Source organism: Rhynchophorus ferrugineus, unplaced genomic scaffold (genome assembly GCF_030347505.1).
Source record: "Rhynchophorus ferrugineus isolate W39M unplaced genomic scaffold, kcgeb_rfMv2 rfM2, whole genome shotgun sequence".
Taxonomy (NCBI): Eukaryota; Metazoa; Arthropoda; class Insecta; order Coleoptera; family Curculionidae; genus Rhynchophorus; species Rhynchophorus ferrugineus.
In genome coordinates, this window is record NW_027472581.1 from 30645232 (window position 1) to 30671614 (window position 26383).

Sequence of the window (26383 nt, forward strand, 5' to 3'; positions counted from 1 at the left end):
TTACTGTTTACTTTTTAACCAGTAAAAATAAGAAAGTACAGCATTATTAAATTTCCCTTATACCTTTTGCAATTTATAATTAGTTTATGATCAATTTGTATTCTGTTTTTACTGTTTGTTTTATTACAATGCTTTCTTAGAAGTCGAAAAGTTTTATCCATTAGTTTTATTGGTATAATTGAACAGTTGAAAGATGTCCAAGCTACAAGAATAATAAGGTATTGCAATTCATTAATTAGTTTGCACCTCTCCAACTGTTTCTGTAGATTATTGGAACTTATTATTACCTGCGTAGTTCGACTGATTATCTATTCTGTATTATGTCTGACTGTATCTTTTTCTAAAATCTATTTATTTTTACCTCCGGTAAATATAGAGAATGGAAAATTAATTACAAAAATGTATTATATTCTTGATGGTGCCAGAAAATTATAATTAGTCTTGTTATAGCATTTAATTGAAATAACAACAAAAATGGTAGAGTAATAACATATTTTTACTTATTTCAAAACATATTAGTATTTTTGATTTTCTAATTACGGTATAAAATTTTCTAGGCATATTTTGTAAAAGATCTTTATATGTACATCTTCAGAATTTTCTCTCTAATATCTTCTATCTTCTCTCTAATATTTAAAACCAACATTAAGATAAGATGATATAACTATTAATAGTTGTGTTGTTTTATTTTTTAGAATCTAGCCTTTTAAAATAAACCTTTTAAATTTAAACTAAATTAAAAACCTACCTAAACTGAGGTACATTTGGTAATATATGACAACTGCAGTTCCGTCTATTCAGTCAAGTTTATAAACTGAAAGCATTAACGGCCGAAATTAAGGGTTACTACTCCAGCAGCAAAAAGGAATCTGCTCCATCTGAGTAATAAAAATATAAATAATATACAAAGAAATTATTTGTATAAAAGAATAGAAATAAAATAATGTAGTCTATCCAAATAAGTTTTGAAGTTATATCATCAAGATGTTTGATGTATTGCCTTTATTCGACTTAAAAATAGACACAATGCTGTCTTATAAGTTCGAACATGTAACCGAACTAGCCTGCCAAAGTCGTCCGGTTGCAAATGTACACAAAAAATTCTTCAAAACAATAGTGTTAAGAAGTATAAACCGATCAACCGATAAATGTTGTTTTATTGCTTTGCTTGTTTTAATAAATTTCAAATCGCCGTTTATTTTTTACTCTGATGGAAAATTCCGATGCCAGAGAGAACACATTGCGTTTCTAATAAGTTATTTTGAGCAGGAACGAGATATAGAGGGAGGATGGAGGCACCCTCTTGGCAGTAAAATTCGTTAGAGAGTAGTAAGTATTTATACTGTTGAATATTAATTTACTGCGATTTTTATTGAAAATATATAGTCGGTCACAGAAATATCTCAAAAATGAAAAATATAATCTTGAATTCGATCGAAAGAAACCGTCCTCATACGAAGCTGGTGTTCAATCAAGATCAGCTTGATGTTAGCTCTATCAGAGATTAAATATATGAAATGTATAAAAACAGTGAGTAGGTTTTCAATAGAAACATTTTTTTAATTAATCTTGTAGAACGTCAAAAATCTGCCCGTGGGCAATAAGCATTATTGTATGATTTCCGTCATATAATATAATCATCCTAACATGTAGTAGATCACTTCAGTAAGTCATCTGCTGTACAACTTATAATCTAAATTTTACTCTAGGTACTATTCTAGCTTATTTTAAAGTCTATCCTATGTTATTCTAATGACTATTCTAACTTATTCTAAAAATAATTAAATTTCACTCTATGTGTCTATTAATCAGTTCGTATGGTAGTTTGCGTTTGAAGGCTCTTTTGACGCACTTCACTGTCATCGTGCACATTTAACTCTTTGGCGAGTGCATAGACTTATACAGCAAAACCTTGTTATCTAATGATAATTTAGATTTACTAAGTCTAAGTCCAAGCTGTTTGTGTTTTGTTCCTTATATGTTTACTATATGTTTCTTCCATGTCAGACGTCGATCAAAATGCATTTCCAGCTTTTTTACCATTGATTTCTTTAACTAGTGTTTGTTTTACTACCTTATCAGTAAATTTTTTATGTGGCAGATTCATTTGAAACAGAGTGTTAAGAAAGTCAATTATGTTATTTTCTTCTGTTGCGAATATTTCAGACGGGTAAGGATTCAATACTGTTTTTAAGTGTTTAGAGAAACTTCCGCTTTATCTTTATCATTCCTAGCCCATGTATTATGGTAAATTTTAATGGGTGGATTATGTCGTTGATTTTTTTAATCTTTTTGTTACTTTTCAGAGAGAATATTCCGTTGCATTAATTGGCGTTAAGTTTTCTAATTAGTTTTGAATTCCTTGATTTTGTTCCTTATTTATTAGAACTTTCAGCTCTTTTGTGGCCTTGCTGAATTTTCTCTTGTCTTATTCTATTCTGATTTGTTGCCAGGTTTCTTGTATATTTTTTGTTATATCTTTTGGTGCTATTTCTGTATCTTTTTCTGTTTTGAGAGGTAAATTTAGTGATAATAAACGGTCTAATTTTTCTCTAAATAATGGCCAGTTGGTTTTGGTGTTATGCAAAGAAGGTAATTTTGTTTTGTTGAGAATATTTGAGTTCACTGTTATAATAATTGATGAGTGATCAGATGATAGATCGAAGCATGATTCAGTTTTGCACGTTTTGGAATCAATATTTTTTTAAATAACACAAAAGTCTATGGTATCGGGAATTTTATTTCTATCTGACGGCCAATATGTTGATTCACCAGTAGAAATATGCTGTAAATTATGTGCCTTCATTGTTTTGACCAATTTTCTGCCTTTTGGTGTTTTTAGTCTAGAACCCCACATAACATGTTTTTACATTGTAGTCTCCTCTGGCAATGAATTTGACAATGAACCCAGCGTGTTAAAGAAACCGTGGTATTGTTCTGCCTTGTGGTTTGGTCTAGGCGAGCAATATATAGCACTAATTGTTAATGGCCCATGCACTTCTTCAATGGTTACATTGGTGGCTGGTAAATATTCCTCGCTGAATTTCTCTCTTTCACAGTATCTTATATTTTCACAGATAATTATAAATATTGCTCGATGTGTTTTATCATCGGGGTGTTTCGTGTGAAACAGCTTGTATTTCGGCATCCGTAAATAATTTCTCTCCGTGAATTTCAATGTCCGTGCAATCATTAGTCGCATGCTCTCCTGCGTAGTCCACGCATCTATATAACTAACGACAATATGTTTTGGTATGCTCATATGGTTACATATAGCGCATTGTGGGATGAATCTTTTGTGTATGGTGGCTCATATTTAATGACAGTGTGGTCCTTAATGCTTAATCTCGTAAACATGTTAAAAATACAGATTAACAATTATAACAGATGTTTAACAATACCTACCTTTTATATTGTTATTGGGGGTGGTCTGGGAATTGCTTTTGGTTGGTTTTCTTTGTTATTCTGGTTTTTCTCTGTCTCTTCTGCCAGGGTACTGAAACTGTTGTAGGTTGGGAGCGGTTTTTGAAGCCAATAGTCGTTGATTTTCGTCTGTTTTCGGACTATTTGTTCTTCGGGACTTCTTAAGCGTTTTTTGTTTGTAACCGTATTCCATTCGTGCATTTGATAGGATTCAGTTATTAACAATTGATTGTTATTTCGAATAGCGGGTGATTTAATTGATAAATCGATAGAAATATGTCGTAGAATAACCATTATTTTATTATGTTTCTTATATCTGGTACTGATATAATGATAATAGTTGTTGTTTTATAATCAATTGAAAATGGTGTTTGTAAAAACGTTCCCAAAGTTGCCACAATGTCTTTCTCCTCTGCATCATTAAGTCGCCTAGCAAAATGGATTAGGATCGGCAGCAGTCACTGAAGAATCAATAAACAATTAATTTGAAGTTAGACTTGGTCCTGAATCTTGATGTTGAATCAACATTATGACTCAATGATTCAAAATTACTTGGAAGCAAGAGTTGAATTTAGGAATTCTATACATAAGCAATTTCAATTGAGATGTGGCTTCATATATATAATATTTGTGTTCTTTAATAGAGTTTTCATAGTTTATGGTGGCATATTTAATAATGGAAACTTTTCCTGATGCGCAGGAGAGATCTTCAGATTCAATTTTGTACTTAAATGTATGACAATATTTGTATTTTTCCCTTATTGCCTATGACGACTTGTGTATGTGACGAATAGTTTATCTCAACATCATATTCGAACGTGATGTACCTCTTGTTGTCTCAATCGATTAGCCTGAACACAGACATTGCGTTGCTCACACTTTCATTTATACGTATGCTGGCAACCTGGTCTCTTTAAATTTACATTATCTCTAAAACGTTCTTTTGTAGTTTTATTTAACGGATAGTTACAGACTATTTCCGCATTATATGTACGTCGACCAACATTTTCTGTTCGTTACCGAAAATGTGGCATTTTGTTTAAATAAGTAAACAACATTTAAAGATAAAGAATTTTCTAAGTTAATTTTGACAGGAATGTAAATGACATTTCATTAATATAACTAGATTATTGGGAGTAAATTTGACAATGACAATATTTAAAAATATAAATATTATCATATGTTGTTCAATCTATATATTAATCGGTTTAACGAAAACCTTGCCTCTATTTTTGAGGAAAATGGGAGCACCTGAAGGCGTAAAATTGACATGGTTAAAGCTTATATTCAGGAAGAAATTTTATGTGTCAGGTCGGGACTTTTCAATTGACCTATTATATGATGCTCTGAATATGTTACAGTTGTGAAGATAATCTTACTTATTATACTTTGTTATTATGTTCAGTAGCGTAGTAACTTACACTTATTAATTACTTTGTTGATTATTGAAGTTAATAGAAATTAGATGTAATTAAATGCCATTCAAAAATGTTAGTGAGAGTTAGTTCTTGAGATAGTTTGCATACATTTTAATTTGTTTTAATATACAGACATTTATTATTTATTAGTATCAAATACATTTTTCATCTTATATTGAAAATACTGTCACCCATAGATTTTTAATTAGTCCTTTTACTCTATTTTGAGAGACTAATTATTAATTTAATACATTGTGGTCGAATTTTGACCACAGGGCGATTACTAATAAACATAAAATGGTACAAAATAATACCAAAGCTTTGCTATATTCCAAATTCCTTTAGTGTCTTTAGTTTAGTGGGATCTATCATGTTGTTTTTGTATATTGAAAACAAATTATAAATATTTCTGTATTATAATTTTAATAACTTCTGTAGCCTAAAAATATATTATGCATCTTATCATTCATCTTAATATAATATTTATAAGTTTTTATTGTGAAGTTCGTTACGTATCATACAATGAAGTGGTAAAATTTACATTTCTGAAAATATATCTGTTAATATTGCTTTGACGTTTTGGACATTACATAATCTAATGAGTTATAGTGGTGAAAATATTAATTTGAATAGTTTACCCGGTTGTTCGATATTTGTGTTATTTTATGTGTAAAAGGTAATAGAGATGGATTTAAGTAATTATAAAATATTTTTTATAGTGCCATCAATTTAAAATTTAATTGTTACTTTAAGGAGATCTATTTCCTTAAAGAAATCTTTGGCTGACTGTACAACTTATTAAATTTGTTTAAGGGAACGAAACTAATATAAACCAGGCTCTAAATAACTTACATTCCCTTTTTAATGCTACATTTATCACCAGAGGCATTTTATAATGTCATCATTTTAATTGTCCAATCCATAACGATTTTCAAGATAAAATTTCAAACATTATTGTAATAAGGAAAATGATCCCAGTCACACCAGTAACCAGGTTGGGTAAGACCGGATGACTTTTGGGATACCCCTGGGATAAAAATAAAACGAATTTTATTTTAATAATAAAATGTAGTTTTCATTTAAATAATATTAACAAATAAAAGTGGCGTCATAGGATAGTCGCATGGTAGCAGGCAAGTCACGTGAAATGAAGGACCAATCAAAGCAAAATATTTTCTCTGTAAGTTTTTATATGACCAATAGAAATTAACCGATCAAATGTTGCGTTTTCAGCTCCCCCCATGATTGGATCGGCCGACACATTTCCCCAGAGCTTATTTCAGCGGTTGAACATAAAAAAATTGAAATTCGACTGTATAAGCGACCTTGGGGAAATGTTTTGCAATGTGTGATTTAAACAGTTAGAACAAAGGGCAATAGAAGGTAATAGTTAATTAAGATTGATTTAGATCATTAGAAAAATATATATATAAAAATGCAATTGTTATTTTAAGCGGATTTATTTTCTTAAATAAATCTATTTTGTTCGAGTTTCCAACTTAATACATCTGTTTAAGGCACCAACCAATACATATTGGAGAATTTTTTTGGGTCTATTAGAGTACATGGTGTCGGAAATATACATCCTTCAGTTGGTATATTTCATAAATCATTCAAAATTCATCAATGCATTTTCTTCATATCATTATCTGTTCCTTTATTATACTTTTTGTAGGTCTCTAAGCTATCTCTTTTTTATTTAATCCCTATATTTTGCCATAATAATCGTATCGTAATGAATGTATCAGTTACTAGGGTCACTATTTATATTTCAGGAATTGGCAAGATTATTGTCATGTGAGTCCATCTGACGGTTCCATCGTAAAGTTTGACAATTTTGACGATATATTTTATATATCTATATATTTATTTTATAGTATATTTATATATTTTATATTTTGTTGAAAGTTTCGTCTCGGCAAAAATGGAACTGAATCGTGAACATTTTCGTGCGATGATTTTTTACGATTTTCGACGTGGATTATCACAACAAGAGTGCATCAGTCAACTTAATTTGACTTTTGGCGATGAAGCTCCATCAAAAACCACCGTGTATCGCTGGTTTTGTTAATTCAATCGTGGTCATAGTTCGCTGTCCGACGAGTTCCACCAGCATATATGCGATATTACATGAACACTTAGCTGTGCGAAAGTTATGTTCGCGTGGATCCCACACAAAGCCCGAAAGTAAGCAGCAGTCGACTGTATGTGTGTTCCAAGACGAACCAAATCGAACAAAAGTTGTTCGCGCACGAAGCACTTCAAAGAAAATCGTGGCCTGTCTCTTCGGGAGAACTGGTCTTACTGGAACAGTGCCTCTAGAGGATCGTAGAACAGTAAATTCTGATTAGTACACAACCATTTGTTTGCCAGAAGTCTTCGGTGAAATAAGAAAAACAAAGAAGAGACGCCGGATTGTTCCTTCATAATGTCAATGCAAGCTCTTACATATCGGCTCAAACAAGAGACTATTTGAGCACTCAAAACATCGAATTGATGGGTCATCCATCGTACAGCACTGATTTGCCATCCGTGAAGAATAAACTGCGTGGTCAACGATTTTCATCGCCCGAAGAAGTTACTGAAGCGTTCAAAAATCATATTTTGAAGATACCTCATTCGGAATTTATTCCATTCCATGCTTTGAAAATTGGTTTAAGCGTATGCAAAAGTATATCGATCATCGTGGCGAGTACTTTGAAAAACTATAAAAATATATTCGCAGTTTAACTGTTTTTTTCCTATTCCCGAAATATAAATGGTGACCTTCGTATTATGAGTGATAAAGCACAATTTTTCAGCATTTTAATTATCCAATCCATAACGGTTTTCAAGATAAAGTTTTAAAAATTATTGTCAAGGATTAACAAAACTGGAATATAGGTTAAGACGCTCCATGGTTTTTCAGAAATAATTAAATTCACAGAGAAACTGATACTCCAAAAATTATGCACTTCATATGTGCCACGTTGCCCAGTCGTGTGTTAACGGTTTAATCGGGAATTAACATCCAGTTTTACTAGCTGTTCTTTTGCGGAATTTTCTTGCCCAATAACGGCTCTCCGGTTGGCGTGTGCCGTATCCTCAAATTTAATGCACTAGCAGTAGAGAATTACAGAGGTCAGTAAAATAGTGTAGACACAGTATAACAAAAATTTTGACGGAGTTAATAAGTGGGGGTATTGTCTTTCCTCAATAAACTTAATCTCATCTTGTTATACTTGCAAAACAAACAAACATATGTGTTACTGTTGGCGTCATAAAAGTGCCGGTCATAAAAAGTGTAAACTTAGTCTCAAAAATTGTAGGGTGAGAACGTGATTTAAACCGGGAAATATTGAACGTGAAATTTAAAATTAATTTTTTATAAGCAAGGCTCTACCTTCCAGGAATTGGAAGGTAGAGCTTCTTATTATTAGCTTTCTTATTTTCGGAAGGGTAAATTGAACGAGCAAAATATGATCCGCGTAAAAAAACGTAAATTAAACATTTAATAACTATTAAGTGATCTGTACGGTAAATTTCAATACATAATAGCTAATCCACAACATCTTTCGCTATTCGAAATAACGATCAACTGCCAATAACTGAAACGCCTCAAATGCACGAACAGAACACTGTTACAACAGTTCCAGTGTCCTGACAGAAGAGACGGAAGAAAACCAAAACAACAAAAAAAAACCAACCAAAAGCGATTCCCAGACCACCTTCAATAACAATATATAAGGTAGGTGTTGTTAAACGTCTGCATGACTTGCTCAGTACAATCTGTAATAACTAAACAATAAAAACAATCGGATCTCAAACAATGAAAATTCAAGTGCTTGACTGTGAACATTTCAGAGTTTTAATAAGATAATTGGACAATAGAAGCACGCAGTAACATACTTTTCGACCAAAGTCCGAAAAAACTTTTAATTTTGCCATAAAAGGACTACATCACGCCACCGATTCAAATACAATTAAAACAGTAATAGATGAACAGGGCCACGAAGTTGTAAATATACACAATATTAAACATCAATGATTTTAAACCAAGAGAAAATAATAAACACGTTTACGAGATTACAGGACTACTTAGACCACAATGTCATTAAATGCGAGCCACCATACACAAAACGCATCATCCCATAATACGCCAGATACCAAGCATATGGACATACCAAAACATATTGTCGCAAGTTGTATAGATCTGTGAAACGCGCAGGAGAGCATGCGACAACAACGCGACAAAATGCGTCAACTGTGACGGTGACCATCCTGCAAATTATAGGGGATGCCTAGTCCATAAAGCGTTGCAACAAAAATTTTATCCAGCACAGAGAGAAAAAAGAAACTTACAGCCACCAAAACAGTCCATACCATTTAATTCGCCTAAAGCATCAATACAACACCCTCATATATCATACGCAGATGCAGTAACCAACAGTCAGACCCAACCTAACACGCATACAAAGCCAATCACCACTGACCCTGTAAGTACTATTAGTAAATTAGAGGAAACGATGGGTAATGACTGGTTCGAAATACAAACTGTATCACCCAAAACATCCAAATGATAAAGCACATGGAGGAATATCTATAATTATTCTTGAAAACATTAAACACTGCAAAAGAGAGAAATTCAGTGAGGAATATTTACAAGCCACCAGTGAAACCACTGAAGAAGTACACTGGCCATTAACAATGAGTGCTATCTATTGTCCACCTAAACACAACAACAAGGCAGAACAATATCACGGTTTCTTTAACACCCTGGGTAATAAATTCATGGCCGGAGGGGATTATATCTCTACTGGTGAGCCAACATATTGGCCGTCAGATAGAAATAAAATTCCCGATACCACAGACTGTTGTGTTACAAAAAATATTGACATAAAAACGTGTAAAGCTGAATCATGCTTCGATCTATCATCTGATCACTTACCAGTTATTATAACAGTGAACTCAAATATTCTCAACAAAAAAAACTACCTTTTTGCATAACACCAAAACCAATTGGTCATTAATTAGAGAGAAATTAGAGTGTGAAGCTCTAAATTTACCTCTCAAAACAGAAAAAGATACAGAAATAGCGCCAAAAGATATAACAAAAAATATACAAGAGGCCGCATGGTACGCAACACCTAATAGAGCGACATATCAAAAGTTTAATTATGTTTCATCTATAATTGAATATAAAATTGCCGAAAAGAGAAAACCGCGAGAAATCAAACGAGAATAGAAGAAAACAAGAGAAAATTCAACAAGACAACAAAAGAGCTGAAAGAGCTAATAAATAAGGAAAAAAATCAAGGAATTCAAAACTATTTAGAAAACTTAACGGCAAGTGATGCAACGGAATATTTTCTCTGGAAAGTAACAAAAAAAATTAAAAAACCTCAACAACATAATCCACCCATTAAAATTGACAACAATACCTAGGCTAGGAATGATAAAGATAAAGCGGAAGTTTACTCTTAATATCTGAAGACAGTATTTAATGCGTACCCGTCTGAAATTATCCGCAACAGAAGAAAATAACATAGTTGACTTTCTCAGCACTCCATTTCAAATGGATCTGCCACATGAGAAATTTACTGTTAAACAAGTAAAACAAACAATATATAAAGAAATCTATTCTAAAAAAGCTGCTGGTTTTGACCTAATAACTGGAAGAATATTAAAAGAACTATCAGGAAAGTGTATCAAATTAATAACCTTCATATTTAATGGCATGCTAAGACTTAATTACTTTCCTAGCATTTGGAAAATGATTGAAATCATTATGATTCTTAAACCTAGGAAAAAATCAGTAGACGTCTCCTCTTATTGTCCTATAAGGCTGTTACCTGTGATCTATAAACTATTCGAAAAATTATACATTAAGAGCCTTCGAATAATCGCAGAGGAGGAAAATATTATTCTAGACCATCAATTTGGCTTCCGTAATAAACACGGAATAACAGAACAAATACATACATTAGTCAACCAAATTAACAAAAAATTGAACAATATTGCTCTGCTGCATTTCTCGATATTTCACAGGTCTTCGACAAGGTGTGGCACACTTGACTGCATGTTAAATTGAAAAAGCTTTTGCCCCATACGCACATTTAATTGCTGAAATCGTACCTCACAGACACACATTTTATTGTCAAACAGGGTGCTACAGCCCATATATTCGTGTGTTCCGCAGGGCAGAGTTCTTGGCCCATTTTTATATCTTATGTATACAGCTGACCTACCCTCCTCAAGAAACACTATTGTTGCAAGATATACTGACGATACAGCGGTTTTATCATCACACGAGGATCTAATATCAGTCACAAGAAACCTCCAACTTCATCTTAACAAAGTCGAATTGTGGTTGAAAATATGACGTATCAAAGCAAATGAGACAATATCTATACATGTGACATTTATCCCTTTTAGAGGAACATGTCTCTCAGTAAAATTGAATAATCAACAACTTTCGCAAGCGGACAAAGTTAAATATCTGGGAATGCATTTCGATCGACCTCTGACATGGTAAAGCATATGGTTACAAAACGCAAACAGCTTGGGATTAAACTAAAAAAACTATAATAATACGTATTGGCTGATAGGGCGTAAATCTAAATTATCATTAGATAATAAGGATTTGCTGTATAAGTCAATACTTAAGCCCATTTGGACCTATGGTATTGAACTGTGGGGTACTACTAGCAAATCTAACATAGATATCCTCCAGAGGTTCGAGAATAAAGTGTTGCGAGTCATCGTCGATGCCCCATATTACGTGTCCAACAAACTGATTCAGCGCGATATCCCCATAGAACCTGTATCGAGTGTGATTCGGAGTGTTATTGAGAAGAAAGACAATTTGTGCATCCCAATGCACTCGCCAAACAGTTCAATGTGCGCGATGATAGTGGAGTGCGTGGGCTCAAACGCAAACTGCCATACGAACTAATTAATAGCACATAGAGTGAGATTTAATAATCTCTAGAATAAGCTAGAATAGTTTTTAGAATAAGTTAGGACCTACTTTAAAATAAGTTAGAATAGTATCTAGAACAAGATTTAGATTATAAGTTGTACAGTAGATCACTTACTGAAGTGATTTACTACATATCAGGATAGTTATATTGCATAACTGAAATCATATAATAATACTTATTGCCCATGGGCAGATTGCTGACATTCTAGGAGATTAATTTAAAAAAATCTTGTTACATACAATATAGCGAATATGTATGTATGTTTTTTGTCTTGGTTGTTTATAGAGAATAAGGATTTCGGTTTACGGATTTTTAAAAATATTTTATTATGTTCAATTAATATAAATAACTAATAACAACAATATAATTCAGAAATTATACATTTTGGCTCTAATATTACGGATCATATGTGTGATAACGTCATCACGGCACACCGGGCAGGTCGTATTGGTCTGAAAATAAAAATTTTTGTTCAATCTGTACGGAATATTGTATCTAATTCAAAGGGCATTACTTTGAGCCATCGCTCACCGCAGGCTTTATGGAAACGGTGCCCGCATGGAAAAATGATTAGTTTTTGTAGCCTTTTGTAACATTCCAGGCATATGACACAAGAACTAACTTCCTCTTCATCGTTAACTTTGTACCTTTCATTGTCTAATTTTTGAAGTAACTCTCTGGGCAGACCTGTTTGTTTTTCCTCCGAGAAACTATTCTGAAAAAGACATCGAATGAAACAGATTAGGGGCAGATTATTGTGTATAACTTAAATAACTGTTAACTAAATATTAATATGTGATTTATAATCCATCCATAGTAGCAGTGAAATTACGCCATCAATGTGTATAATGTATTGCCTATTGCAGTTTGTAAATTCGTTTTAAAATCAGACAATATTTTCCTTTCCATTTTATTCTAGTTAGAAAGGGATACAGCGCTATTAGATATGTTTGAACATGTATCCTAATCAGCCTATAAAAGTCGTCTGGTTGTTAAACGTTTGGAAAATTGTTCAAAACATTAGTTGCAGTTATAACTACAGGTAACAAAACGGTTGTTTTAGTGTTTTGATTCTTTTAATAAATTTTAAATTACTGTTTATTATTCCCTTCTTTATTATTCTGTGGGTTATACTCTGGTTTAAAATGCCGAAGTAATAGATAGTTAGTCAGAAACAGAAATAATCGATATTATAAAAATATCAACATTCCCAGTATTTTTTGTTAATAGATAATCTGCTAAGTGGTATAGCTTTACTACAGGATACATATTTTTCAACGCATATATTTCTAGTAGTTATTTCTATATCTGTATCGTAAAATCTCAGAAACTTCTGCTAAATTAAGAATAATTGACGTTTCGATATTTTATTCGTATAATATCGATTTTTCGATGATATTGAAGTCATCACATCATATTGATGTCAAAACATTGATGTTTCTCAGCTAAATATCGATATTTATTCACCATCGATGAATATCGAATATCCCTAGTCAAGAACAGATTACGTCTCTAATCACTAATTTCGGACAGGAACCAAGTAATCGGGGCTCGTTCTTAGCAGTAAAATTCGCTAGACAGGTAAATATTGATACTACTAAATCTTGATAAATATTAAGCTGCTAAGGAGAAACAATCAGTTAAATTGAATTTCTTAACTAAAATTAATAAATTGTAACCAAATTAGCATTATTAAGTAATTCTAGATATAGAGTTAGTAATTCTAGTAAATATGAGATGGAGACTGAAAATACTAAATTAAATATTTACTTAATATATATTTGTACTGAATATATATATATATATATATATATATATATATATATATATTTATTTATTTATTTATTTATATATTTTAAAGTTCTATGGGTTTATTTGGACTAGGCCTAAAGTTTAACGTGGGCGCCGAACCACGGTCTTCAGCATTAAGCCTACCGATTGGCGAGTGACGAGCTTTAGAAATCATCCCAGAAGACATCCGGTCTTACTCAGCCTGGTTACTGGCGTAACCGGGATCATTTTCCTTGTCAAATTTTACAATCTTGCCTAGAATATTCACAAACACAAATTTAGGACCATGCCCCAGCAGGATTCGAACCCGCGGCTATCGCAACAGTTCTTATTTTTATAGATCTTATTTTCCTTAAAAAGTGTCAAGATATTTCCATCAAATCTATGTCAAACATAAACTTGAAAAAAAAATTATTCTATATTTCTATTCTATATTCTATATATATTTATTATTATAAAGATTTGCATACTCTCCAAGCGATATATATTGAACATAACATATTAATTAAATTAATTCAAAAAAATTCTATTCCAAATTAAATATAATTATTATTATGATTTAAAACTCCTCAGTAAATTTCACACCGAAATAATTCAACAATTCAGATTAAATGAGTTAATGAAGTCATGATTTATTTTGACATTATGGAACATTATGGAACATGTGAGTCCCTAGTACAATTGTTATTCTTTTTACTCATTTTAGTTAATTTGTTATTAATTTAACTAATAATAATGATAATTTCTCTAGTTTCTGTAGAAATCGATAAAAATAATTTATTATATAATTTATTAGCTATTATCACTAATATTGCTTATGCTTATATATCGTATTAAATAAATAGTTTAGAATTTTCGTTTAAAAATAATAGTTTAGAGGATCGGGTAAGATCCTGAGTTGCCTGGAGAAGTAAATCTTTGTCAAATTAAGATAATGAGGGCTGTTCAAGAAAACATGGAAATTGATTGGAATTACACAATTAATAAATTTCTGAAACTGGGCACATTTAAGCACACATATAAAATTACCTTCGTCGCTGCAATAAAAGTAATATAAACAGATCGATCAAATTTTGTTCAGTAAAAATTTATAATATCCGCTAGTTTCCTAAAAGTATTCCTTAAGAAAACACGGTTTTACTATTTATATGTCTTCTATAATTCTAAAGAATTATATGAAATCGACCTATTTTAATAGACAGGTCAACAAAATAAATTACAGTTTGCAAATATTTTAATATGTTAGACAAAAAGCAATGCACATTAGAACCAAAATAAAACATCTATACTGGTTAGTCGAAAAATACTCCCAACTTGACCTAAAATCAAAGAGGTTGATCTCTAATACAATTATAAAACCATTTTGGACCTATGGGGTGCAAATATGAGGTTGCACTAAAAATTCAAATCAACTAGTCATACCACGCTATCAAAACAAGGTTCTTCGATTGATTACCAATGCCTATTGCTACGTAACCAACGAAGAACTGCACGGTGACCTGGAAATCAAATGGATTTGCGAAGTTATCCAAGATTTCGCCTTGAAACGCAAAGGAAGATTACTAAACCGTACTAACGTGAAAGCAATACAACTGCTGGACAGCGCGCAGGATGTCAGGAGATTGAAGCGAACAAAACCATACAAACTCATATAAAGTGTGTACATTTAGTGTAAACTATAGCTATAACTTATTATAATTTTATAATTAAGGAATACATATAGATGTATTTTCTCGCACTCATCTTGCTTGTGAATTAATCAACAAATGAAAAGTAGTAATAAATTAATTGTAAATTAAGATTGTACTAAGCGTATCTAATAAGGATGTTAATAAGAAAATATGTTTCATATTTGCACACAATAATCAAGTAATTAAATATTTCTGTACAGAGCTGTATTATTGATGATTATTAAAACAAATTGAATTAAATTAAATCGAATTGTTTGGATATTTCATATGTAACAATTTATTATAAGCGCATGCAGTAACTATGTACATGTTATTCAAATTTGTTATCATTGCAGTAACGAGAGAATTTTAAATAAGGTTACTTACAATTTTTTTGATTTTTGGAAAATTTCATATTTATCGTATCCCCTTATTTCGTTGAGGAAAGGTTTCAGTGGATACCCTAATTATAAATAAATCTGTCTAATAGTAACCTGAAATAATATTTCTCTAATAATACATTTAAAATTCCTAAGAAATTAATATTCTTATTAGAAGACATTTTTTATCATCATTTAAAATGTTGTAAGACTTTTTACTTTTTTGAAATATTCGTCAGAAAAAAAAAGATTTATTACTCTTACAAATAAGGTAAGTAGCTATCTATGATTTTCTATTAATTGCTCATTTTGTTTTTCGCTTCCATATGAAAACTTTGTATTGCTAAATATTATGGTAAATTAAATTATCTAATGTGATTGTTAGTTGAGTCAAAAGAAATTGTTATAATAGCAATAATTTTTACAATAAATGAAAACAATATGGATTTATAACTGAAACAAATAAAAAATATATCAATATCAAAAAGTGACTTGATTACTCGGAAATTTACATTGTAGATTTCCAGACTATTCCGATGTTTTGAGAGCGCCATAATTAATTAATTTGATACTTTGTAACTAAAACTGCAAACTTGTTGGCAGAATAGCCGAAGAATAAAAATGATAATACTCATCACGACATTGATATACCATAGACTTATTAAGTTACAATAAAATGGACATCATTAGTAAAATAGAATTGGAATCAGATTTCTAATCCGTAGTTCAATCAATCAACATGATTTGGTTTTCCTGAGTCTTGATCTGTAGTTATGGTGATTACGATATGATATTTTTATCCATTGATTCTAAAGCTGAAATTTTACAGAATTATAATTTTTAGAATACATTGACAGACATTTTTAGACAACATTACATCAGCGATTGTAATAAAAAAAGGAGTTCTAATGATTAAATATAACCAGAAAAGTAACTAAATCCTGTAGGTATATTCGAATATATAGGCCTGGTGAGCATACAATATTGAGGCACCATATAACAAATGGAGGAACACTATATAACAAATTCTAGAATCAAATGTAGAATGGGTAGTTGGGTAATAAAACCTATCAAAAAGAATTGGTGTTGTTTTAAAGATATAAAACCTGTTATAATTTTAAAAGATTTTTTAGGAATCTAAAAATATCATCATTTAATAAAAATGGAAGAATTTAGTATAATTAAATGATTACTGGTTGAATAATATATAGATAAATGGTTAAATTATAATTCATTTAAGTTTAATTTGATTTCTGAAATATTATTTTAAAGAAAAGTATGTTGAAGACCCTAGTGTTCTACTTATTCTGTAATTTGCACAACTTTTTATTGTATTGCTGAAATACTTAGAACCTAATGTGTGTGTCAGGCTTTGTTTAGGTTATACGGAGAGTGGTTATAGAAGTATGGTGTCGAAAGCCGCTGTGTTTTGTATTTAGATAGTTGGATGGCGCAGAAAAAAATATTTTGGTGGTTGCAAGCAGAGTGTTATGTTATTGCAAATATTAAAAGTTGGACCCCTTTACCAGTGTTAGCCAAAAAAAAAACTGATGTGAAAAAAAAAAAAGAAAAGATAGATGTGAGGAAAAATTATTGACGTAGTTAAAGAAAGAAAAATGTTGATGTGAAAAAAAAATAAAAAAGGAAAGAGATGTAATGTGATTGGAGTGGTAAAGTGTGACAGAAAAATATATTGGTAGTTATTTTCCTGGTTGAAAGGCGAACCATTTCTTTGTCATTGTGTTATGATAACATTGTAAATGCTGAAGAACGGAATGCCTGTATTTACGTGGTTAGAAGGTGGAAAGCTTAGCCGAAGAAAAAAGTAGTCTGTGAAAAATATATGAAATAAAAAATACAAAAAAGATGTAACTTAATGAAACAAAAGTCGGGCAAACAAAACAATGAAACACAACATATTGAAAGATTTACTGCATATATTGAAACTATTTTTAATCTATGACGTGGCAGAAGAATTATGCGATACTAACAATTAAAGTTAAATGCGGTATATCGCGATGTTTTGATGTTATAAGTTAAGATGATGTGAGTTAACTTCTATTTTGGATAGACCATAAACAAATTTTTAAAACCAGTGTGGACTTACGGTTTGTAACTATGACTTTGGATTAAGACAGGCAATATCAAAATAATGCAAATTTGATACAAATAATATATAAATGAGGGGTGTCGGTTGGCCAAAAAATATCGATATACCATGTTTGAAAAAATATCGAAGGAAGAAAAAAGAGTAATTTTAATAAACTTTTAAAATTAAGTACTAATATTACAATTCAATGGATCTTTTAATAATTTTAAATTATGCACTAGCGATGCGGAAAAAATCGATGTCTATCGATGTTTTTAAAGGTATATCGATATTTTTAAATATCGAAATATCAATTTTGTTTTCGGCGGCCATCACCCCTATGATGCACCAATTTAAAAAAAAAATCGGTTGAAAAAAGTATCGATATATGGACCAAAAATATCGATATTTTGTTTAAAGAATATCGATATATCCGTAATATTTATATTCTTGCTTTTCATAGATATTGATAGAAATTGCAGGTTTCCGTTAAACTTAAAAGTGACTAACCTGTACTTCCGTTAGAACTAAATTTCTGTAGATTACAAAAAGTTCACGATTCACAAAATATTCCTGGTTCCTGCTTAGTGTGTGTATACGTGGATCATATTGTGCAAATGGAATTGCTTGAGGTGGAATTGCTAATGTTGAAGCAGCACTTGTGGAAGCAGCACTTGTGGAAGCAGAACTTGTGGAAGCAACACTTATTGAATCAGCACTTGTTGAAGCAGCATTTCCCGACGCGCTACTTGTTGAAGCCCGACTTGTTGAAGCAGCATTTCCCGACGCGCTACTTGTTGAAGCACCATTTCCCGACGCGCTACTTGTTGAAGCAGCATTTCCCGACGCGCTACTTGTTGAAGCCCGATTTGTTGAAGCAGCATTTCCCGACGCGCTACTTGTTGAAGCACCACTCGCTGAAATAGCACTTACTGAAACAACCCTTATTGATGTGACGTTTATTGAAGCACTTATTGAAATGGCACTTATTGAAACGGCACTTGTTGAAGCGACACTTGCTGATGAATTATTGATTGAAGCGACACTTGTTGAAGCGGTACTTGTTGAAGCAGCACTTGTTGAATTAGGATGCTCATTTGTAGTTGAATCGGTATCTGGAGCTGCAGAAGGATTATAAGTTTGAAGTGGAGCAGCACCAAAGTTGGTGCTCTGAGCCATAATACATCTTTGTTCTCCTGCCATTGCAACCGTTGCGGCATTTGCCCCTAATGGCAATCTGGGGCCTATGGCAAATACATATTTTTCTTTTAATAATTATCTTAAATTCTGTATCTAGGTTAATAAGCATGAAGGTTCAACTTACAAGGTGTGTTTCTGTGCACAGGGCATATTATGTTTAAATACATATATCGTGATAGCTCTTGAAGTGTATGTAAATGGTTGCCTTCCATTGCAAATTATGTATATATTATATGCTATTCAATATTTTTTCTTCTTCTTGATAGAACTGATGCTTAGTGAAAACTGTATGGAATTTTATCTAGTAGAGCTTTTATATTACAAATATAATTGAGGAAAAAACTACCTGAGATAGTTCTGTTTTACAAACTAAATTGTTTTTTAACATTTTAATTATTTGTAATTATTATAATGTCTTGTTGACCAATTTTATTGATTCACAAGTTTTGTAAATTAATATAGAGGACAAATATCTTTTATTTTGTCATTAGAAATATACGTTTATTTAGAAAACAATATATCTGATTAACAACAACATAATATATGATTTATCTCTTTTATATTTTAGTGTTTTTGTCAACTACTAAGGTTGGACTACTAAGGCTGTTTTTTTTTGTCAACTATTAAGGTTGGACTACTAAGGCTGTCTTTATTCTTGATTTTTTTTTACTATGAAACAATCTGTTAATTGTTGTGTAAATATCAATATATCTTAGGTCAGTATTTATTTGTTATTTGTATAATTTGCATTCGAATTTTTAAGGTGTTTTCCTACTCTAAGTTATAGCTATATTATCGTATTTCAGAGTAAACACATTACAAATATGTGTACATTTTTATTTTTATTAATGTTTAAAAAATCAATAGATCAAAAGTATAATAAAAGGTAATGAAATAAGGATTAATAAGAAACTTACTAAAAAGTAAAAAACAATCAAACTTACATTTTTAATACAAAAACGATTGAAAATAAAATATATATGTATGTGTTTTTGGTCAGTTCCTTATTTTTTATTTAAAGTGGGTTCATTTTTATGTTAAAAATATATAATTTTTCTCTTTTTAGTGTTAGATAGTTACTAAATAAATTATGTAGTTATTTTATTAAGTTTTGTATATATATATATATATATATATATATATATATATACAGCACATACATATTTTTTATCTAGAATAACCAGATAATTGGGTGAAGTCTTATTCGGAAAATCGGTATTGGTAGTTATTTTCCTGGTTGAAAGGCGAACCATTTCTTTGTCATTGTGTTATGATAACATTGTAAATGCTGAAGAACGGAATGCCTGTATTTGCGTGGTTAGAAGGTGGAAAGCTTAGCCGAAGAAAAAAAGTAGTCTGTGAAAAATATATGAAATAAAAAATACAAAAAAAAGATGTAACTTAATGAAACAAAAGTCGGGCAAACAAAACACTGAAACACAACATATTGAAAGATTTACTGCATATATTGAAACTATTTTTAATCTATGACGTGGCAGAAGAATTATGCGATACTAACAATTAAAGTTAAATGCGGTATATCGCGATGTTTTGATGTTATAAGTTAAGATGATGTGAGTTAACTTCTATTTTGGATAGACCATAAACAAATTTTTAAAACCAGTGTGGACTTACGGTTTGTAACTATGAATTTTAATAAGCTTTTAAAATTAAGAACTAATATTACAATTCACTGGATCTTTTAATAATTTTAAATTATGCACTAGCGATGCGGAAAAAATCGATGTCTATCGATGTTTTTAATATATCGATGTTTACATATATATATATATATATATATATATATATATATATATATATATATATATATATGTATATATATATATATATATATATATATATATATATATATATATATTTATTTAATACGAAATAATACGAATAAAAAAGTCTTCATGCCATTCCAAGAGTAGTATTGTCTAGCAATAAAAAAAAAGCCATTCATTCATCTTTTGGGATTCTTACCGATAAATTTTACACTGCAAAATTGGCCAAACGCCTTCATTGAAAATTAATTATCCATTAGTTTTATTGGTATAATTGAACAGTTGAAAGATGTCCAAGCTACAACAATAATAAGGTATTGCAATTCATTAATTAGTTTGCACCTCTCCAACTGTTTCTGTAAATTATTGGAACTTATTATTACCTGCGTAGTTCGACTGATTATCTATTCTGTATTATGTCTGACTGTATCTTTTTCTAAAATCTATTTATTTTTACCTCCGGTAAATATAGAGAATGGAAAATTAATTACAAAAATGTATTATATTCTTGATGGTGCCAGAAAATTATAATTAGTCTTGTTATAGCATTTAATTGAAATAACAACAAAAATGGTAGAGTAATAACATATTTTTACTTATTTCAAAACATATTAGTATTTTTGATTTTCTAGGCATATTTTGTAAAAGATCTTTATATGTACATCTTCAGAATTTTCTTTCAGAATTTGAATAATTTAAAAAATTAAAAAAAAATTAATTTTTTTTATAAATTTACTGGAAGATCAAAATATAAATCTATTTGAAGATATTTTATTGCAATATTATAATTATATTACCTTGACTATAAAGACTAATGCTATCTTCTCTCTAATATTTAAAACCAACATTAAGATAAGATGATATAACTATTAATAGTTGTGTTGTTTTATTTTTTAGAATCTAGCCTTTTAAAATAAACCTTTTAAATTTAAACTAAATTAAAAACCTACCTAAACTGAGGTACATTTGGTAATATATGACAACTGCAGTTCCGTCTATTCAGTCAAGTTTATAAACTGAAAGCATTAACGGCCGAAATTAAGGGTTACTACTCCAGCAGCAAAAAGGAATCTGCTCCATCTGAGTAATAAAAATATAAATAATATACAAAGAAATTATTTGTATAAAAGAATAGAAATAAAATAATGTAGTCTATCCAAATAAGTTTTGAAGTTATATCATCAAGATGTTTGATGTATTGCCTTTATTCGACTTAAAAATAGACACAATGCTGTCTTATAAGTTCGAACATGTAACCGAACTAGCCTGCCAAAGTCGTCCGGTTGCAAATGTACACAAAAAATTCTTCAAAACAATAGTGTTAAGAAGTATAAACCGATCAACCGATAAATGTTGTTTTATTGCTTTGCTTGTTTTAATAAATTTCAAATCGCCGTTTATTTTTTACTCTGATGGAAAATTCCGATGCCAGAGAGAACACATTGCGTTTCTAATAAGTTATTTTGAGCAGGAACGAGATATAGAGGGAGGATGGAGGCACCCTCTTGGCAGTAAAATTCGTTAGAGAGTAGTAAGTATTTATACTGTTGAATATTAATTTACTGCGATTTTTATTGAAAATATATAGTCGGTCACAGAAATATCTCAAAAATGAAAAATATAATCTTGAATTCGATCGAAAGAAACCGTCCTCATACGAAGCTGGTGTTCAATCAAGATCAGCTTGATGTTAGCTCTATCAGAGATTAAATATATGAAATGTATAAAAACAGTGAGTAGGTTTTCAATAGAAACATTTTTTTAATTAATCTTGTAGAACGTCAAAAATCTGCCCGTGGGCAATAAGCATTATTGTATGATTTCCGTCATATAATATAATCATCCTAACATGTAGTAGATCACTTCAGTAAGTCATCTGCTGTACAACTTATAATCTAAATTTTACTCTAGGTACTATTCTAGCTTATTTTAAAGTCTATCCTATGTTATTCTAATGACTATTCTAACTTATTCTAAAAATAATTAAATTTCACTCTATGTGTCTATTAATCAGTTCGTATGGTAGTTTGCGTTTGAAGGCTCTTTTGACGCACTTCACTGTCATCGTGCACATTTAACTCTTTGGCGAGTGCATAAACTTATACAGCAAAACCTTGTTATCTAATGATAATTTAGATTTACTAAGTCTAAGTCCAAGCTGTTTGTGTTTTGTTCCTTATATGTTTTCTATATGTTTCTTCCATGTCAGACGTCGATCAAAATGCATTTCCAGCTTTTTTACCATTGATTTCTTTAACTAGTGTTTGTTTTACTACCTTATCAGTAAATTTTTTATGTGGCAGATTCATTTGAAACAGAGTGTTAAGAAAGTCAATTATGTTATTTTCTTCTGTTGCGAATATTTCAGACGGGTAAGGATTCAATACTGTTTTTAAGTGTTTAGAGAAACTTCCGCTTTATCTTTATCATTCCTAGCCCATGTATTATGGTAAATTTTAATGGGTGGATTATGTCGTTGATTTTTTTAATCTTTTTGTTACTTTTCAGAGAGAATATTCCGTTGCATTAATTGGCGTTAAGTTTTCTAATTAGTTTTGATTTCCTTGATTTTGTTCCTTATTTATTAGAATTTTCAGCTCTTTTGTGGCCTTGCTGAATTTTCTCTTGTCTTATTCTATTCTGATTTGTTGCCAGGTTTCTTGTATATTTTTTGTTATATCTTTTGGTGCTATTTCTGTATCTTTTTCTGTTTTGAGAGGTAAATTTAGTGATAATAAACGGTCTATTTTTTCTCTAAATAATGGCCAGTTGGTTTTGGTGTTATGCAAAGAAGGTAATTTTGTTTTGTTGAGAATATTTGAGTTCACTGTTATAATAATTGATGAGCATGATTCAGTTTTGCACGTTTTGGAATCAATATTTTTTTAAATAACACAAAAGTCTATGGTATCGGGAATTTTATTTCTATCTGACGGCCAATATGTTGATTCACCAGTAGAAATATGCTGTAAATTATGTGCCTTCATTGTTTTGACCAATTTTCTGCCTTTTGGTGTTTTTAGTCTAGAACCCCACATAACATGTTTTTACATTGTAGTCTCCTCTGGCAATGAATTTGACAATGAACCCAGCGTGTTAAAGAAACCGTGGTATTGTTCTGCCTTGTGGTTTGGTCTAGGCGAGCAATATATAGCACTAATTGTTAATGGCCCATGCACTTCTTCAATGGTTACATTGGTGGCTGGTAAATATTCCTCGCTGAATTTCTCTCTTTCACAGTATCTTATGTTTTCACAGATAATTATAAATATTGCTCGATGTGTTTTATCATCGGGGTGTTTTGTGTGAAACAGCTTGTATTTCGGCATTCGTAAATAATTTCTCTCCGTGAATTTCAATGTCCGTGCAATCATTAGTCGCATGCTCTCCTGCGTAGTCCACGCATCTATATAACTAACGACAATATGTTTTGGTATGCTCATATGGTTACATATAGCGCATTTTGGGATGAATCTTTTGTGTATGGTGGCTCATATTTAATGACAGTGTGGTCCTTAATGCTTAATCTCGTAAACATGTTAAAAATACAGATTAACAATTATAACAGATGTTTAACAATACCTACCTTTTATATTGTTATTGGGGGTGGTCTGGGAATTGCTTTTGGTTGGTTTTCTTTGTTATTCTGGTTTTCCTCTGTCTCTTCTGCCAGGGTACTGAAACTGTTGTAGGTTGGGAGCGGTTTTTGAAGCCAATAGTCGCTGATTTTCGTCTGTTTTCGGACTATTTGTTCTTCGGGACTTCTTAAGCGTTTTTTGTTTGTAACCGTATTCCATTCGTGCATTTGATGGGATTCAGTTATTAACAATTGATTGTTATTTCGAATAGCGGGTGATTTAATTGATAAATCGATAGAAATATGTCGTAGAATAACCATTATTTTATTATGTTTCTTATATCTGGTACTGATATAATGATAATAGTTGTTGTTTTATAATCAATTGAAAATGGTGTTTGTAAAAACGTTCCTAAAGTTGCCACAATGTCTTTCTCCTCTGCATCATTAAGTCGCCTAGCAAAATGGATTAGGATCGGCAGCAGTCACTGAAGAATCAATAAACAATTAATTTGAAGTTAGACTTGGTCCTGAATCTTGATGTTGAATCAACATTATGACTCAATGATTCAAAATTACTTGGAAGCAAGAGTTGAATTTAGGAATTCTATACATAAGCAATTTCAATTGAGATGTGGCTTCATATATATAATATTTGTGTTCTTTAATAGAGTTTTCATAGTTTATGGTGGCATATTTAATAATGGAAACTTTTCCTGATGCGCAGGAGAGATCTTCAGAATCAATTTTGTACTTAAATGTATGACAATATTTGTATTTTTCCCTTATTGCCTATGACGACTTGTGTATGTGACGAATAGTTTATCTCAACATCATATTCGAACGTGATGTACCTCTTGTTGTCTCAATCGATTAGCCTGAACACAGACATTGCGTTGCTCACACTTTCATTTATACGTATGCTTGCAACCTGGTCTCTTTAAATTTACATTATCTCTAAAACGTTCTTTTGTAGTTTTATTTAACGGATAGTTACAGACTATTCCCGCATTATATGTACGTCGACCAACATTTTCTGTTCGTTACCGAAAATGTGGCATTTTGTTTAAATAAGTAAACAACATTTAAAGATAAAGAACTTTCTAAGTTAATTTTGACAGGAATGTAAATGACATTTCATTAATATAACTAGATTATTGGGAGTAAATTTGACAATGACAATATTTAAAAATATAAATATTATCATATGTTGTTCAATCTATATATTAATCGGTTTAACGAAAACCTTGCCTCTATTTTTGAGGAAAATGGGAGCACCTGAAGGCGTAAAATTGACACGGTTAAAGCTTATATTCAGGAAGAAATTTTATGTGTCAGGTCGGGACTTTTCAATTGACCTATTATATGATGCTCTGAATATGTTACAGTTGTGAAGATAATCTTACTTATTATACTTTGTTATTATGTTCAGTAGCGTAGTAACTTACACTTATTAATTACTTTGTTGATTATTGAAGTTAATAGAAATTAGATGTAATTAAATGCCATTCAAAAATGTTAGTGAGAGTTAGTTCTTGAGATAGTTTGCATACATTTTAATTTGTTTTAATATACAGACATTTATTATTTATTAGTATCAAATACATTTTTCATCTTATATTGAAAATACTGTCACCCATAGATTTTTTAATTAGTCCTTTTACTCTATTTTGAGAGACTAATTATTAATTTAATACATTGTGGTCGAATTTTGACCACAGGGCGATTACTAATAAACATAAAATGGTACAAAATAATACCAAAGCTTTGCTGTATTCCAAATTCCTTTAGTGTCTTTAGTTTAGTAGGATCTATCATGTTGTTTTTGTATATTGAAAACAAATTATAAATGTTTCTGTATTATAATTTTAATAACTTCTGTAGCCTAAAAATATATTATGCATCTTATCATTCATCTTAATATAATATTTATAAGTTTTTATTGTGAAGTTCGTTACGTATCATACAATGAAGTGGTAAAATTTACATTTCTGAAAATATATCTGTTAATATTGCTTTGACGTTTTGGACATTACATAATCTAATGAGTTATAGTGGTGAAAATATTAATTTGAATAGTTTACCC

At 30.8% G+C, this 26383-nt stretch overlaps 1 long non-coding RNA gene across 1 annotated transcript in view; it reads left to right on the forward strand.

The window, feature by feature from the left end:
- LOC143190571 (uncharacterized) overlaps window positions 1–4912 on the forward strand; it is a 31495-nt gene extending 26583 nt beyond the window's left edge. The window contains exon 5 of the long non-coding RNA XR_013004280.1: window positions 4735–4912. This is a non-coding gene — a long non-coding RNA (uncharacterized LOC143190571). The remainder of the gene's footprint in view (window positions 1–4734) is intronic.
- The last annotated feature ends 21471 nt before the right edge of the window (window positions 4913–26383 follow it).